At 42.5% G+C, this 16,013-nt stretch overlaps 1 long non-coding RNA gene across 4 annotated transcripts in view; it reads right to left on the bottom strand.

Annotated features, from left to right (window-relative positions):
- Positions 1-7,559: 7,559 nt before the first annotated feature.
- Positions 7,560-16,013, bottom strand: part of LOC132252103 (uncharacterized) — a 519,299-nt gene continuing 510,845 nt past the window's right edge. For 2 of the 4 annotated variants that reach the window (XR_009463852.1, XR_009463851.1), the window contains 2 exons: positions 13,956-14,100; positions 7,564-12,171 (listed from right to left, as the gene is read on the bottom strand). This is a non-coding gene — a long non-coding RNA (uncharacterized LOC132252103). Of the gene's footprint in view, positions 13,382-13,955; positions 14,101-16,013 lie in introns of all 4 variants that reach the window. The other 2 variants (XR_009463853.1, XR_009463850.1) reach the window with 2 other exon arrangements.

Raw genomic sequence — 16,013 nt, 5'->3', positions numbered from 1 at the left:
TGGGTTTAGGAATTTGACTAGGATAGGAGATCATAAGCCATGATAAAACTGTGGGCAGTGGTGTATTTTAACTGACAGGCCTCAAATGTAGTTGCCCAGCTACATAACTGATGTTTTTGGCAGTTGCACACAAATCATGATCCTATTCTATAGGAATGAAATAGGTGTAATTGCCCTGCCAAACCCTGATGGAGAGTGACAGGGAAGGGGCAGGAAGTGCCACTGAGCTTTGGAGGGGATCGGGGTGCTGAGAGGGATCTCAGAAAAGGCCCCAGTTGCTGCTGCAGCAGTATGATCTGCCTGCCTTGAGACTTGCTGTTACTGAAGTGAATGGGGACTAGAGCTGTTTCTAGGGTGTGGATTCCCTGGGAGGTCTGCCATTCTGGCACACCCACCACAGTGGCAACAGAGCTAATGTTTCACTTGATGCCCTGTAACAGGGAGCCTGGGCCTCCCATTACTTTAAGGGAGAAGCAGCCATGGGGAGGTCCACAGGTAGGGGAAGACTGCTTATTATGATTTGGTTGCAGGGCAGTAGGCAGCCAGGGACGCATAGGCTGCAAATGCCTACTGCCAAGATAGCAATAGGATGGTAGGGCAGAGCCTTGCTGGGGCATCAAGGGCACTTCTGTGGTACCCAGAGTAGCAGCCATAAGCTGGCCATTAGAATTAAAAAGGAACATCTGTGCTAGAGTGAGAGGGTCACGTGACCTAAAGGGGCAGAACTCCAAGGCACTTAACAGCTATTACCTGGAGAAGGGTGGGAGAGGAGAAAGGGTCATTGCTCTACAGGCGATAGAGCTACCGGTAGGTGGGAACTGCCCAAGAGACTGTGGCAGAAACTAAATGCCCTGGAGATACTCAAGTGAGAGCTTTGTGGAAGGATGGCTTGCTGAATATATGTTTAACCCTGAGCAGCAGGGAAGGTTTTGTTAAGCAGTTGCTTGCCTTTTTTGTTCAAGTTAAACCAGTAGACCAGATGTGACCAGTAAGGGGTGACCAGTAGGGCTGTGCAAACCTTCAGTTGCTGATTTGTTTCGGAGGACATTTGGGCTCAATTTGGTGGCCGAATCTCTGAATCTGAATCGAATCAGGGGACCAGTAAAAAGGTCCAAATTGATGTGAAGCTCTCCAAGTCTTCATTGGAGCTCTCCAAATCTTCCGAAAAGATTCGGAGCACTTTGATGATTTGGGCAGTCCCTGCCTGCTACAGAAGGGAGCTAGAGCTGGACCCAGAGCTAGTAAGTAGGGGGTAGGGGAGGGAACCATAGGGGGACCCCTGCCCACTCCCCCAGCCCCCCACGGCTGCCCCACCCATCCCAGCTCCTGGCCCCTTAAACAAAAGCCCTGACTCACTGGGTGCTGCCAGGCGGGGGTGGGGGGCAATCCCCACTGCCCGCCACTGCCCCGCACTGTGTGAGGGGCTCTGCAAGAGCCCATAACCCCCCCCCCACTCTCCCAGTCCCTCCCCCATGGCTGCCCCACCTGGCAGGAGCCAGTGAGTTGGGTTTTTTTTTTCCAAAGCACCGGGAGTTAGCGTGCACGAGGCAGCCATTGCCAGGGCTGGGAGAGTAGGTGGGGGATGGGCCTGTATGAGTCACAGATTCAGCAGCAGCCGGATTTCTAAATCAGATTCAGCCAAATCGATATGGGACAGTGATTTAAATCACTGAATCAAATCACTGTCCCCTGAACTGGCTAAATTTAAATCCAAAGTGAATACTAGCTGCTTCACACAGGCCTAGTAACCAGGTGGCCACCAGGTGCCTGAGAGGCATGCTACTGAACCCTGTCAGGGTAGGGGCATGAACGACAGGAGTGTCCAAGGCACAAGGGATGCTTTGGAGCCCTGCCAGGGCGAAGCATAAGAGAGGCAGACATAACCCAACAGGGCTAAAGCCTGAGCCAGGCAAGACAATATAGGGGTCACCTGAGGCTGAGAGGGCCAGGCTAGTGCCCAAGAAGAGCAAGACTGGGAGACTGAAGCCCAAGAAGGGCAAGAGCCAGAGACAAGAGCCCAAGAAGGGTGAGAACAAGCTATAAAGGATGGGGCCCAGAAGCTGGAGTTCAGGACCCTGAACCTTGGGCTAAGGGGCCCAGCTAAAGAAAAGGGGAAAACACTGGGAAGGCTGAGGCCCCAACAAAGGCCTGGAGGTCTGAGGAGACCTGACATTGTATTGGGGACCAGCTACCCCATTGGAACAATTAGCCAGTAACTTCTGCAAGGCATGAGCATTGCTGTAGGGCTGGAGGAGGCCACGAATAGCCCTTAAGATAGCAGGTGCCCTGGGACACAGACAAGGCCAGGAGGGCTCCACTTAGTGCTTGTGGGGCAGGACAGAGACTAACTGGGTCTGGGAGGGAGCTGCTGACCAAAGAGACAAGGACTCACTTTGGGACCCCGGGCAGCCTCCCTTTTTAGAATCAAGTAATTGCAGCAAGGCATGGCAGCTGAAATAAAAGGGAGGGTATCCATGGGGTTTGAGAGGAGCAGGGATCATCTCATTTGCTCCTCAGGCCCAATTCTGCCACATCCCCCTACATCACTCTATTGATGCTCAGTAGACTATGCGATGCCTGTGTAGATACGTGGCTCTATATGCACATACTTGGCAAATGTATGTCCCAAAATTGTAGCCAAGCAAAAACACATGACTAATGAGTGTTAGAAACAGAGGAAGAGGTCTCTCTCATGTTTTAGAGCACACACAGAGGAAGCAGAAGACTTAAGTGATTAAGCTGAAACAGGAGTGGTCAACCTGCAGCATGTGCGCCACAAGTGGCATAGCCAGCTCTGTGTGTCGCAGCACAGTGGCAGATAGATCAGAAAGCAGAACAGCAGGTAAGACAGAGAACACAAGGGATGAGGAAGAGAAACAGATCAGATAGGGAGCATAGAGAAGGGAGCAGAAAGGAGAGCAGTAACCGGATCTGGGGAAGGGAATTGGAGTGGCACTTAGAGAGAGTGCAGGGCTAATTTTGTGGCATACCTGCCAAAACATCAGCTGCCATTGGGCTAAAACATGGAATGGCCTTCTTTCTTTTTTTACCTTTGCCCCCTCAGTTTGTGGTGAGCTACAATCTTGGAACTTGCATCCAGGTATGTACATATGGAACTGCATACCTGCCTGCTCAGTAACCACATGGATGTTTTCATAGCCACACTGCATGTGCAATAGGATCACAAACTGGGCCTCTGTGCCAAAACAGCAGCTATACATCTGGGGCAGTGCCATTTGAACACAAGGTGAAAGAGGAATCTGCCCTGTGTCTGTATGCTATCTAGAACATTTTGGATCTGACTGTAATATTTTAACAGTAAATATTTTTAAATTATCTAGTTATGTAGAATCCATTACTCTGGTTTAATAAAAACAAATCCATTGAACCATTAATACATTTAAAAATTAATGGTTTTAGTGTTGATATCAAGTTATCTAGCACATTTATTGCTGATGAGCGTTTGAAGAATATTTTTCATACATCAAATGAAAGTGTTATCTTATTCTAAACAATAAAATAAAATTGTTTATTTTCTATAAGCTGGCTATAAAATAAGGAACAGTTTTGTTGGTACTATTTGTTGAACAGTGGAGAGGCAATAATCAGTCATGAATTTCTATTATGAGCACTGAAACCTTGGACCTTGAGAGACAATGGAGCCAGAGTAGAATCCATGAAAAAACAGCCTTCCCATTATCAAAAATGGAGGTTGATGTGTGACATTCACATAAATGTCTGCACTCTTTGTGGGAACTCCAAAATCCATGTGACCTAATTATAGTAAATCTGCAGATGAAGAGGGCCATTTTAGTTTCCTGTTCAACCAAGGAAGAGGAGAACCTCCTGTCATGGCAAAACTTCATAAAGGGTCCATATATCAAAACCCTTGCTGTTTCCCAGCCCATATGCAATTCTTTCCCCACCCAGGAAATAAGAAAATATTCAACTGGGTGGATCAGAAAAGGCTACTCACAACTACCTGCAAAATTGAGACACATGACCTGAAGAATTCAAATTCAGAAACAATTCAGTTTTGCTTTTACAAATGAAGAGTCTTCCAAATTACTAATTAGTATTTGTTGTACCTTTAGACAATTGCTCTATTTCATTTTTTTCAAATGGCTCTTCTTTTGAGTCTCACACCAGGAACTGTGAAAGCGTGAATGAAAGAGTTAAAAAACCAGGATATAGCTATTCTCATTTGTTTGAGTGTTTGTCAACATGGTATCAGTGTGCTTCCTAATTACTCTAAATTAGAGCATTGAAATAATAGGAAGTGTGGGGGAGAAAGAAGATATCAATAAGCAAAAATACCTGCATGTTTTTGAAACACAGATTCCAGGAGGTAAAATATATGTCTCAATTTGTCTATGTCTAGGAACAGATAGTATATCCATATTATAAATACTGCATGGCAAGTAAAAGTGCAAATTGAAGTGCACTACCAGGTCTAAATTAGAATATCAAGAAGATTTTTCTATTAATAAAATTACTCTCTCTTAATGTGACCCTATTTATAAAATTAATGCTTGTCGTTGGGGAGCACCTCTTATGGTTTGCAGTATATGGGAGAACTGTGAAGCTAAGCACATCAACTCTTAAAGTACAAGAGGTACCCTGATGGCATTTGTTAACTATGAAACACTCCAATTTTCTTCACCAGTTTAATGCTTTCTGCATTTGGTGTGTGAATAAGGGGAAAACAGCCCCTTCTATAACCTGCCTCTTGGTAGAATGCTCTGTTACCGCAGGGGTTGAACGTTTTGTTATACCACCTGGTGGAACGGATCTGAACTCCTCATCACTTAATTGGATTCCCAAAGGCTTGAGAGCTGTGTGAGATTACACAACTGGCAAAATAAAAGTGATGCAGATTTTTGGATTAGCTGGCTGCGAGGCAAGCAAGTAACAATTTGTAGCGTTGCTCATATTTCTTGCTCATTTCAGTTTGGCTTTTCATGAATTTTAAAATTGTCCTTGGCCTCACTTGGCATCTCCTCTCTTTTCTCACCATGGGTTCTCCACGGCATACATAACGTTCCAGAATATTACAAATACAATTTCAGAAAAATAAAACATTTGTTCCTTTTTTAAAAAGCCCTTCCAACAAGGCTGTTGTTTTTCTTAAATCAGAATAATAAAGGAAAATTACACAGTAACATCTTCAGCATGAATCAAACATGTGATGGAAAAAATCCAGGGATTTGTTTTCATTCTCCTTTAATAAGCATCAAAGCTTTAACAGATACTGATATCCCCAATTCTAGATTTTCAGGGAGCAAGAGATAAAGCTATTCTATTGGAAGGTAAACTGGATGGGGACATTCCTCAGACCTTCCACTCTATCCAGGACTTTTGTGATGATGTGCATAGGATAGCTCACTACCAATAAACCTCTCCTTTCCTGCTTTGAGTCTTACTTCTAGTAATTGTGAGGCAGCAGAACAGAGAAACATGATGCCAGATCCATCTGAGACTGCTACCATTTTCACACTGGAAGTTCTGTGAGGCTGTTTTCTAAATAATCTTTTGAGAACAGGGGGTTTATCAGTCTTACAATGTAGCGTCCCACAGTAAATATTCAATTATTTGTTCAGCCATTTTTAGGGCCCACAGTGAGACCTAAAATATCATTGCTGGTGGCATTTGGGTAATACATTCAACAGAACCAGACACTCACTGATGTTGGCAGGAGGGTCTGGTATGATCTCCTGATCCTAGTTGCCAACTGTACAGTCTAAAGCCAGCAGCAAGCCATTTGGTCTCTTGCATAGATAATGTGAAATAAATGGAATAACTCATCCTGTAGGGTAGGGGTGAAAGATACAGTGAGAAAGAATAAAGTGTCTGCTTGTAAATGACATCTTTGTGATGAGAGATGGCAGCATAGGACACAGAGAAACCTCCACAGTTCAGATAGACATCTGAACTATCAGATAATACTACAGTTGTAGAAGTTTCCTTCATCCACAGCTAGGACCTGCTGTTACTTTCCATTTCTGTCTGTCCTCATAAAATTCATGAATCAATCATTGTTTCTCATTTCAGCAACCTACCATTTATAGCATTGCTCATCTTGGATGATATTTCATAGATTTCATAGACATTCAGGCTGGAAGGGACCCTGAAGGATCATAGAGTCCAGCCCCCTGCCCCAGGGGCAGGAAGTCAGCAGGGGTCATAGGATCCCAGCAAGATAAACATCCAAATGTGTCTTGAAGGCGTTCAAAGTGGGTGCTTGAACCACCTCCGGTGGCAGTCTGTTCCAAACCTTGGGGGCTCAGACAGTAAAGAAGTTCTTATGTCCAGCCTGAATCAGCCACAGTGGAGTTTGTGACCATTTGATCTTGTCATCCCTTGGGGCGCTCTGGTAAACAGACGTTCCCCCAGATCCCGATGAACACCCCTGATAAACTTATAGGTGGCCACCAGATCACCCCTGAGCCTGCGCTTTTCCAGACTGAAGAGCCCCATGGCTCTCAGCCTCTCGTCATAAGGTCTGTTTTCCTGACCTCTGATCATGCGCGTGGCTCTCCTCTGCACTCTCTCAAGCTTCTCCACAACCTTTTTGAATTGTGGAGCCCAATATACAAGATTGTTCTATGATTTGAACCTCCAATACACATCATTACCACTAACTTACACTGGAGCATCAAGTTTGCAGAATTTGGCTCCCAGTCAAATATTTCAGAGAGTCTATGGGTTCACTTAATAAACCATGCAATGACCCTTGGGCAAAGTACGATTTTGTCTCAATTTGGTCTTCTAACCAAAGATGGAGTTATTTTTCACTCAATTTCCATATTTTCATGAAGGATTTTCTGGCACATTCATGGAGACATTTTTCCTGACTAGACAATAGGATCGTGCTTTTGCGATTCTCACCAAAAGTAACAATTGGCAATCTAGTTGTAATAAGCATCCTACTACCTGAGACAAAAAATTAAAGATATTCTTCCAGTGGCAATGCAATCTGTGAAAATTCCAAATATATTAATGTTCAGTGATGGATAGACATGGTCAAAAGTTCTCTTCATGTCACTTTATCTAACTTTAATGTAATTTTTCTTCTGAATGAATGAATGAAGCAGCCAATAATCAATTGCCATTCTTTGCAACAAATAAAATAAGAATTAGTAAAAATGCTTTAAAATTTGTATAATAATGTAATAGAATAATCTCTTTCATATTTATAGCCTTGCAGCTATAAATTATTAGTCCAGTGTTATCATTAGTCCAGTGTTTTTTATGCATTGTACTGGACCCTTTGTAGTAGACTCTTACAGACACGGAATGTGAATGATTCTGTTGCTTCGAGAGAGACACAGAAGCAGAATAGTGCGTAGAACTTGTAATGCAGTTTTTTTCATGCCAGTTTTCCATGCTGATCATGTAGGTAAACAGAAAGCAATGCCACCCAATAAGTGTTTTTTCACAAGTACTAGAATCCTCCTTTGAAAGTGCTGCAGCATTTTATGCACAAGTCTGTGTTGTAAAATTAAATATCGAGTCAGTACAAATAGAGTAAAAATACTTAAATGCCACGTTTAAATTCACAGTTCTCCCTCTGACCAGAGAGTACATAATAGAATACACAATACTGTTCTTCAGAATTGTTTAATTATTAATTTTCTTAGCTTTTTTATGGGAGCACAGTTACAGTATCAACAAGATAAAAGTCTACAGAGCCTTTCCCTTTCATATGCCACTATGAAAGTATCTTTTTGTCTACAAAGCCTCAGACAGCCACTGGGGCCAAGCCAGGATTCCTGTAGTGAAACAATCGACTTGGCATCATGTTGACACATATAAACAACAGTCTGTCAACAGGCCTCACATTAGTGACAGAACATTTTTGGCAAAACAGTAGCATCCTTCTGGGCACTATGGCAATAACAGCCAGTAGCATTCATTCATGCCTTCACTCGGCAGCACAGTATTAATTAAAAGATTATAACAGTGACACTTATCCAAGAAGTTTAAAAAAATCCACCAAAATATCCATGCAGAAAAGCAGCATATTTACTGAATGAGAATATGCCTCTAGCTGCTTTTTCATACAGTAATTTTATACTTAGACACCACACATAACCTTTGTCAGTTCACAATTAGTGGAAAAATGTAACTGCTTACTAGCAAATGGGTATATTGAAGAATACACACACACACAGACACACACGTGCCATCAGATTATGTAAATGAGCCTCTCTTTAGCCTGAATAATAGAGACAAATAACAAATAGTACTACTTATGAAAATAATCAATGCTGTGAGTTTTTATTTTAATTACAGGCTAAAAACTCGAAGATATTTCATAAAGTAATATAGATTAACTCCTTGGAGTCAGACTTAGATCTACTTTAACTCATTCAAACATGTGTAAGGGAATCTACATATATGCAATTTACCCACCAATGAGATAAAGGGGGGACTCAGAATATTTCAGCTAACTAATGTCCTTACATCACCTTGTTTTATGCATTTTTCTAGGCTTAAATCATGTGATTTACACTGATTTATAATCTCCTAGAGTAAGTGGACCAAATCATACTGGAAACTGGGAAGAATGGAGGAATATAATCTACAAACTGGTGTGTGGATGAATGTTTAAATAAGTCTAAATCAGTTGGTCTTGGAGTGGAATTCACAGCCTTGAGTTAGGAACCTAAACTCTATGTAGCGCATGAGGGGAGCTAGGTGCTGCAGAATGGGACTGATGACAACCAGCATACTGAGCCAACAAAAATGCTTAAGAGATTAGAAGATTATATCTTCAACCTATTTTATCTCTAACACTGCAGTACTTGTGGACATAACCTTGGTTCTAGGCAGGGCTTCTTTTTCAGCAGCAATGCAGAGCCAGTGTAGATGCATTTTATATGATGTCAGGATTCTCATACCCATCCACCCCACCCTTTTCTCCTTCCCTCCATGGAGTGAGGTGTTTGAGTTGTCCTTATTGAGAAATGAAGACAGCCTTACTCTTTCTTTTAAAGAAGTGGTGATGAAAGTGCCTGCTTTTTACACAATACCTTGTGTTTAGAGCACTACCAAGAAATAGGGTCTAAACCCACATCTCCCACCTCCTAGGAGAGTGCCTTAACCATTCAGAAATAGGGGACTGTAGGAGGGGGAACCTTCCATCAAAGTTGAGCTACTGAGCAGCAAAGTATTTTAGACTCTTGGGGAAAAACAGCATGCAGGTAAACACAAGAGGAAGGTTCATGACTTCTAATCCAGTGATTAAGGCAGTCACTTGTGATTGGCAGTCCTGGGTTTTCCTGCTTAGTTCAAGGACAGCTTATGAATTTAGCATTTGGATAAGATGAATAAGCAGCCATGATAGTAGAGACCAGAACCCAGGATTTCCCTTTTGATGGGAGCCCTAATAATTGGCTTAGAGAATCATTCACCATCTTGCTTGCCTTCTCTCTGACCTTATAAAACTTGATTTTTCACTGCATGACGTCACAGCTTCAGCAGGAGGTATGGAGAAGGCCATCATCCAAGCCTTTAGCTTGATTGTTAGGGACTTCTCAGAGAGTGCAGATGTAGAATTAAAACTTGTCAAGCTGAGAAGGGCATTGAATTCAGGTCCCCCACTTTGTGTGTCAGTGTTTTAACCACTAAACTATTATACAATAGATGGCCAACAATGGGAAAACAAAGACCATTTCCATTTTCTTAGGTGGAGGGGTATTTAAATTTGTGGATCACAATGGGCTTCAGCACCAAGCTGCTTCACCAAAACAAGGAAGTGCTTTTTCAAAACACAAGCAGAAATTTAGGAACCTTTAGGAACCCTTATGTACCTTAAAACGTGCTCTGTGCATGTTTTACAGCACTGTAATTTAGAGCACTTTTTATAGCACTATAAAGTTACAGAATTCTTAAACATGACCGAAGTGCAGTGTTTGGGGCAGGGGTTGTCAACTGGGGGTATGTGTACCCCTGGGGGTACTTGGGAAGACCCCACGGAGTATGCAGCAGTAGTGCAGAGAAGTGGGGGTACTTGAGAAGCGACGGCATGGGGGGCGAGGTGGGGTCACCACCACCATCTATCACTCCGCATTGCCACCATGCACCAAACGCCGCTTCCCCATGCCCAAGTACCTCTGCTTCTCAGTGCTGCCAGCTTCATGTCCAGCCAGCTGGGGGCTAGGGGAAGGTGTTGCTGATGGCTGTCTGGACACAACGTCAGCAGTCTGGAGAAGCTGGGGTACCTGGGAAGTGGTGGCATGGGGGGTAGGGCCACTGCTGCCATCCATCATTCCATGCTGCCACCGGGTGCTGCTCACAGCTTTCCTGTGCCCAGGTGTCCCCGCTTCTCCGTGCCACTGACTTCATGTGCAGCCAGCCATCAGCACCCCCCCATCATGTGTAGACAGCACTGAGTGTATAGATGGTGGCGTAGTTAACTGCTGCATGTGAGCTTCCAGTGCCACTGCTGTGCACAAGGGAGGGGGTGCTGATGGCCGGCTGGATGCAAAGCCAGTGGCATGGAAAAGCAGAGATACTTGGGTGAGGGAAAGCGGTGCCCGGTGGTGACATAGAGTGTATAGACGGCAGTGGCAGCCATATGTGAGCTCCTCACGCTGCCAGCTTCACGTCCGGCCATCTGTCAGCACCTCCCCCCCCGCCAACCCTGCTCTACGTCCGGAAGGAGTACCCACCGGAAGGAGTACCCTGCTTAAAAAAGGTTTAAAACCCCTGGTTTAAGGGGACGGGGGCTCTGAGCCTCCTTGCACTTACCAGGCTAGGAGGCAGGGGGCTCTCCACAGGCTCCTAGTGATTTTCCACTGGTCAAAAATTTGACCAGCATCCAGAAGTTATTTAAAGTGCTGTAGGTTGATAAAGTGCTGTAAAATGCAGCACTTAAAAGTTAACCCCTCATTTAACAAGGGTTAATTTAAAGCTCTGTAACCATTTTTTAAGTGCTGGAAAGCTGTGCACTTATGTTAAGTCATAGCAACAAAGCTCTTTAAATGGCAAAAAAGCAACTTCTGAACATACCCTTATAGGAAATGGCACTGGGACAAATACAGGCATCTACAGACTCTTAGGCACCGGAGAGGTTAGCTGTGTAGAATCACACACTGGGAACTGGGTACTTACATTCTGTCAAAGTTTCACCTTAGGTGCAGAAGTCCTTTTATTGATTTGTGCTTTTCAAACAGGTAATAATGGAGAGAGGAAACAGCAACACAAAAAAGTGAATAGTTTCCTGAAGCTTTCAATTATGTTTAATAATAATCAACTAATTAGAGACAAATTCCGCAGTCTTTCCACATGTAAAATTCCTAATGACTTCATCATGCACAAATGCTGGATAAGGTCTTAAATAGCTATTTATCTTGTCTTTTTTGTGCTTGGAAGGTACCTTAAAGCCAGCACCTAATGAGAAAAATATAATTGACAAGCTTAACTTTCTTCAAACCATCGGTGACACGTCGAATGTAAAGTGCCTCTTATTTTTTTTTACTAGTGTGCATTCTCATGGCACAACTCTTTATGATGAACTCAGTCTAATTCAAGCGCAACAGATGAAGTTCATAATTATTGAGACATTTATAAGATATGCCTCTGTGGCAGCTTGTGGGTATATATTTATTTACATTAGTTATTTAATAAATATATTAAATTAATAGATACATAACCACTGAAATCCTTTTTCTCTGAAAAATAATATCCTCAGAAAAGTAGTATGAAAAAAGTTAAATTCAACACAGAACACCAAATTTGATACTTCTGTCCTTCAGAAAATTCCACATTTAAGTTATTTGTTTTTATTCCATTGAAATGAAGTTAAAATTTTGTACTTAAAAATGTTACATTTAAATATAAAATGAAATGTATGGATATTTTCAATCAAAGCTAAAGATTTCAGAATTCCTAAAATCAAAATATTTCATTTCAGTTTACTGAACTAGAAAAAAAAATGTTTTTGGGTAAGTTCCATATTGAACTAGCCTTTTCAATAGTGTCACAGCACCTCACAGCAGTTGTTGATCTTCTCCATTTGCTTCTATTGCCATGGCTTTCTGGTCAGATGGTACATCACAAAGCTGAGTCCAAGGAAAATGGGTATTTAATAAGAAGAAATATAACTGTATAAGGAACCCAATCCATGGGAGACTCCAATCCATAGGAAGCCCAATCCATGGTAGCCTGAAATAAAAAACCCAAAAGGCAATCCATCACTAGAGGAAATGCTGTTTAATGCTTTACTGACCTTATAAGAAATGAAAGTTTTCAGATCAGTTAAATAATTCTATTTTGTATGAAATGGTGAAAAAATGAAATTAGTCTTTCATTTTTCTGTCTAAGAAAATCATTTTTCCTCACATAAAATGTTGATTTAGTAGAAATTACATTCCACATGAGAAAAACATCATTCCTGTAGAGAAGTCTCACCCAGTTATAATTTGGGAGCAGCTGGACCAAGAGAGGAAGCAAGTTCCTAAAGTTGAGAGCCTTCTAGCCAAGATAGCCCCAAATGCTATCATCCTACCTATTCCAATCTGGAACTTGATACGGTAAAACATGGATTAGGCAAGAGGTCACTTTAGCTAAAACAAAACAAAACTACAGAAAATCCAACATAAAAAAAACAAACAATCCCAGTCCCCAGGGGTGTGTCTAGACGAGCACACGTGCTCTTTGCAGTGCCTCAAAAGTTTTTGAGGTACTACAAAATGCATGTAGTACCTCATGCACATGCGAAAAGGTTTTCCACACTGCAAATGTGCAGTGTAGAGCAAAAATTAGATACAAGGAAAACCCTGTATCTAAAAAGAATGGTTTTAAAAAAACTGGGGCAATGCACATGGCTGCAACATGCGCCACCCGAAACCTGAGCCTGGCCAGCCAGAGCCATGCTCTGGCTGCCAGCCAGGCTCTGCATACCTGGATCTCCACTGCTGCAAGCCTGGGAGGCCACCAGGACCTCAGGTAAGGCTGCTGGGGCCAGCCCAGGTACTGGCCATAGCCTCCCCTACCCCACTTGGGGCAATCTGCCGTGCACCAAAGCGCGTCTGCAGGGGTATTCTCTGGGGACAAGTAGCAGTGGCACAACTATGTGCCATTGCTAGTTGTCCCTGAGGGAATGCATGTGCACACTTGTCTGGACGTGTTCCAGGTGTCCACAGGTCGGGACTTCTGAAGGCACACACCTAAGGGAACGAGGCTCCCCGCTTCACTGGAATTGTGCTCTTCAGTTTTACACAAGGAGTGTTCCCAGCATTTATAGATGTGTTGCTACAATAAAATAAACAAAAATAAAGCTACTTAAGTTAGGTAGATATTTTCTGAACTCACAACTATTGTGAATGGAAATCTGTTTATAGATTTTTTCTTCTCATCCTTTTACCTCTCCTTCCTAAAAAAAAATAAAAAGAATACAAATATGTTCCTTTGTTAGAGGGTTTCAAGTTTACTCTCTAGCTGTCTGGTCTCAAAGGAAAATGACATAAAAACAGATTTAAAATGATTCTTCAGGGGCTCAGAAAACCTGAAATAAAAAGGCTTCAAATGATGAAATGTGTAGAATGATTTGTGGTTGTTTGCGAAAGTTTTATTGAAGGATAACTAGCAGAGTGCTACTGTAGCCTTCAATCCAGACATCACTCTCCTTTTTCTTGCCCTTCTTGTTCAAATGTCTTGAGTTTTTTAAAAGCTTGGATGCCTCTTTGGTTACATGTATATGAGACATAAGGCTAAGATGCTTATTTAATTACATGAATACCAGTGGTAAGGCTAAAATAAAAAATTATAAAATCATATTTTTTTAAGGTTTCTGTCTATTTCAAAATCTATATATGGATTTTGAAATTGTCCTTATATTTTAAAGTCATGAAGTAGAGGGTTCTCAAATATGGAATGTCAAAATTATCTGTACATTTTGTAACTTGAACCTACTTAATTAGTACATTGTAAATATTTACACAAAATACCTTGCATTCTGATAATTTTTTCCAACTTCCTTCTAATATTATTATACACACAGCATCTGTTGATTTTAATGGGAGATGGACACAGCCATATCTCAGGCAAAATTTGGCTCCATATGGTACTAGCCAGAGTGGGAGGCATATTCCCCTGTGAAAATCAAGATAAACAAAAGAAAATTTGCATGCATTATTACACTTGAACGTCAATATAGACATGGGTATATCATCTTCCCTAAAATATGAAATAAACCTAATCAGTTGGAATGAAAATATGAAACATAATTGTTCAAAGTTAGGCAGAAGGTAGGATAGAGATTCACCTTATAGACTAAGCCCTCTGGCAGACATTACACTTAAGATGAGTTTAGTCTGTTAATTCTGTTTGAAATACACAGGGTGAAGTCTACATGTGCTATTATGGTGCATGAATAAACTACGGAGTGTATTGATCCCCAGTTTGCTGCTTCTGGGAAACTCCTGGGTGCACTGGTTACATATACCAAGATCACAGCACAATGAGCCAGGCCAGAGCAGCCCTGGCTGGCAGGAGAAGGGGTCAACCTGCCAACCCAGGGCTGCTCCATCTGGGCTCAGTGTGCTGTGGAGGGACTGGCTGGGACATGAGGGTGCTTCAGTATGGCACTAGCCAGAAAGCAGCCCCCACGCTGAAGCCCCTCATGCCCCAGCCAGCTGGCTCAGTGTCTATGTGTGTGCTACTGAGCATGAAAAACTCTGGAGCAGGGCAGTACTTATATTTAAAGGTATTATCCTGCTGCAGAATGTATTAGTTTAATGCGCCTTAGTAGGGGCGCACATGCAGATGCTGAGACGTTTACTGCACAGTCAATTAGTCAAAAGCACAGTAAATGTCTCTTGTAGACTTGCCCACATTCAGGTAATTAATAGCACCTCAAAAAGGGAAACAATCCACAAAAACATTATGCAAAAAATGTGTAACATTTTTGTGGCTGGCTTCAATTGCACCTTAAATTGAAGATGTGGCAGGGTTAGGACCACACTAGTGCTAGTGCCAGCCCTGCCATAGTCCCGATCCTCCTAATGATCAGTTGACTGTTAGACACCTAGGGCACGTCCAGACATGCATAGACATTAGGTTCCCCAGGGACAAGTAGTGGCAGCGCACCTTGCACCATCACTTCTTGCCCTTGGGGAATGCCCGTGCCTACCTCGGGTCGTGGGGGGGCTCTTGGAGCTGCAGCCACAGCAATCCTGCCAGGCTGAGCCTGGCTGGCAACTGCAGTGTGGCTCTGAGCAACCCGGCTCCACTTGTTAGCAGCACATGATGCCCAAGTGTGTGTTGCTCCGGGGTTAAAAAAAATGGAGCAGCACATGCTTGGGCAGCATGCCCTTGCAGCACAGAGAACTCTAAACCATGCAGTATGTGGTACCACATACCATATAACTGCATTCATATAACATCTGGACGCGCCCCTAGATTTCAACTTGCCATGCAGGGGGAGCCTAAGATTATGATCCTGGGCTTTCCCTGCACTGGCAAGTAAGATGCAATTGGAATCTGATCCTTAATCCCAAATTGCACATTCTGCCATGCTACACATGCCATGAGCTCTTGATCATGAAAGCTTATGCATCTCTGATTCAGTTGGTCTATAAGGGGCATCTTTACCATGATTTCTGTCTAACTTCAGGCTACAATGGTTACCTAGCTTTTTCTGTCCAAAGTTAGAATAGAAAATCTTATTTACACACCTAGTAAAAAAGTGTCCTGATGTTCAGAGGTGCTGAACTTCATTTTATCTCATTAATTTAAATGGGATTTGTGGGTGGCAAACTTCATTAAAAAAAATTTAAAAAAATTTAAAGACCCATACTTAGGTACCTAACCTTGGTCACTTAGGTTGGAGAATTTTCAGTCTTGGCCATTTTTTGACTCTCACAGCATTACCTTGGTGAGTATCCATCCCTAATTAACAATTAATCCAAAGCCCTAATTATCCAGAGTAGTAGTTGTATGCCATAATTGCCTTTCTAATATTAACTGCATTTGTTATGATTTTATATCTCTGAAACTAAAGAGTC

Source organism: Alligator mississippiensis, chromosome 1 (assembly GCF_030867095.1).
Source record: "Alligator mississippiensis isolate rAllMis1 chromosome 1, rAllMis1, whole genome shotgun sequence".
NCBI lineage: Eukaryota > Metazoa > Chordata > Crocodylia > Alligatoridae > Alligator > Alligator mississippiensis.
Note: the sequence above shows the minus strand (reverse complement) of the source record. Positions and strands in the feature narration are given on the sequence as shown.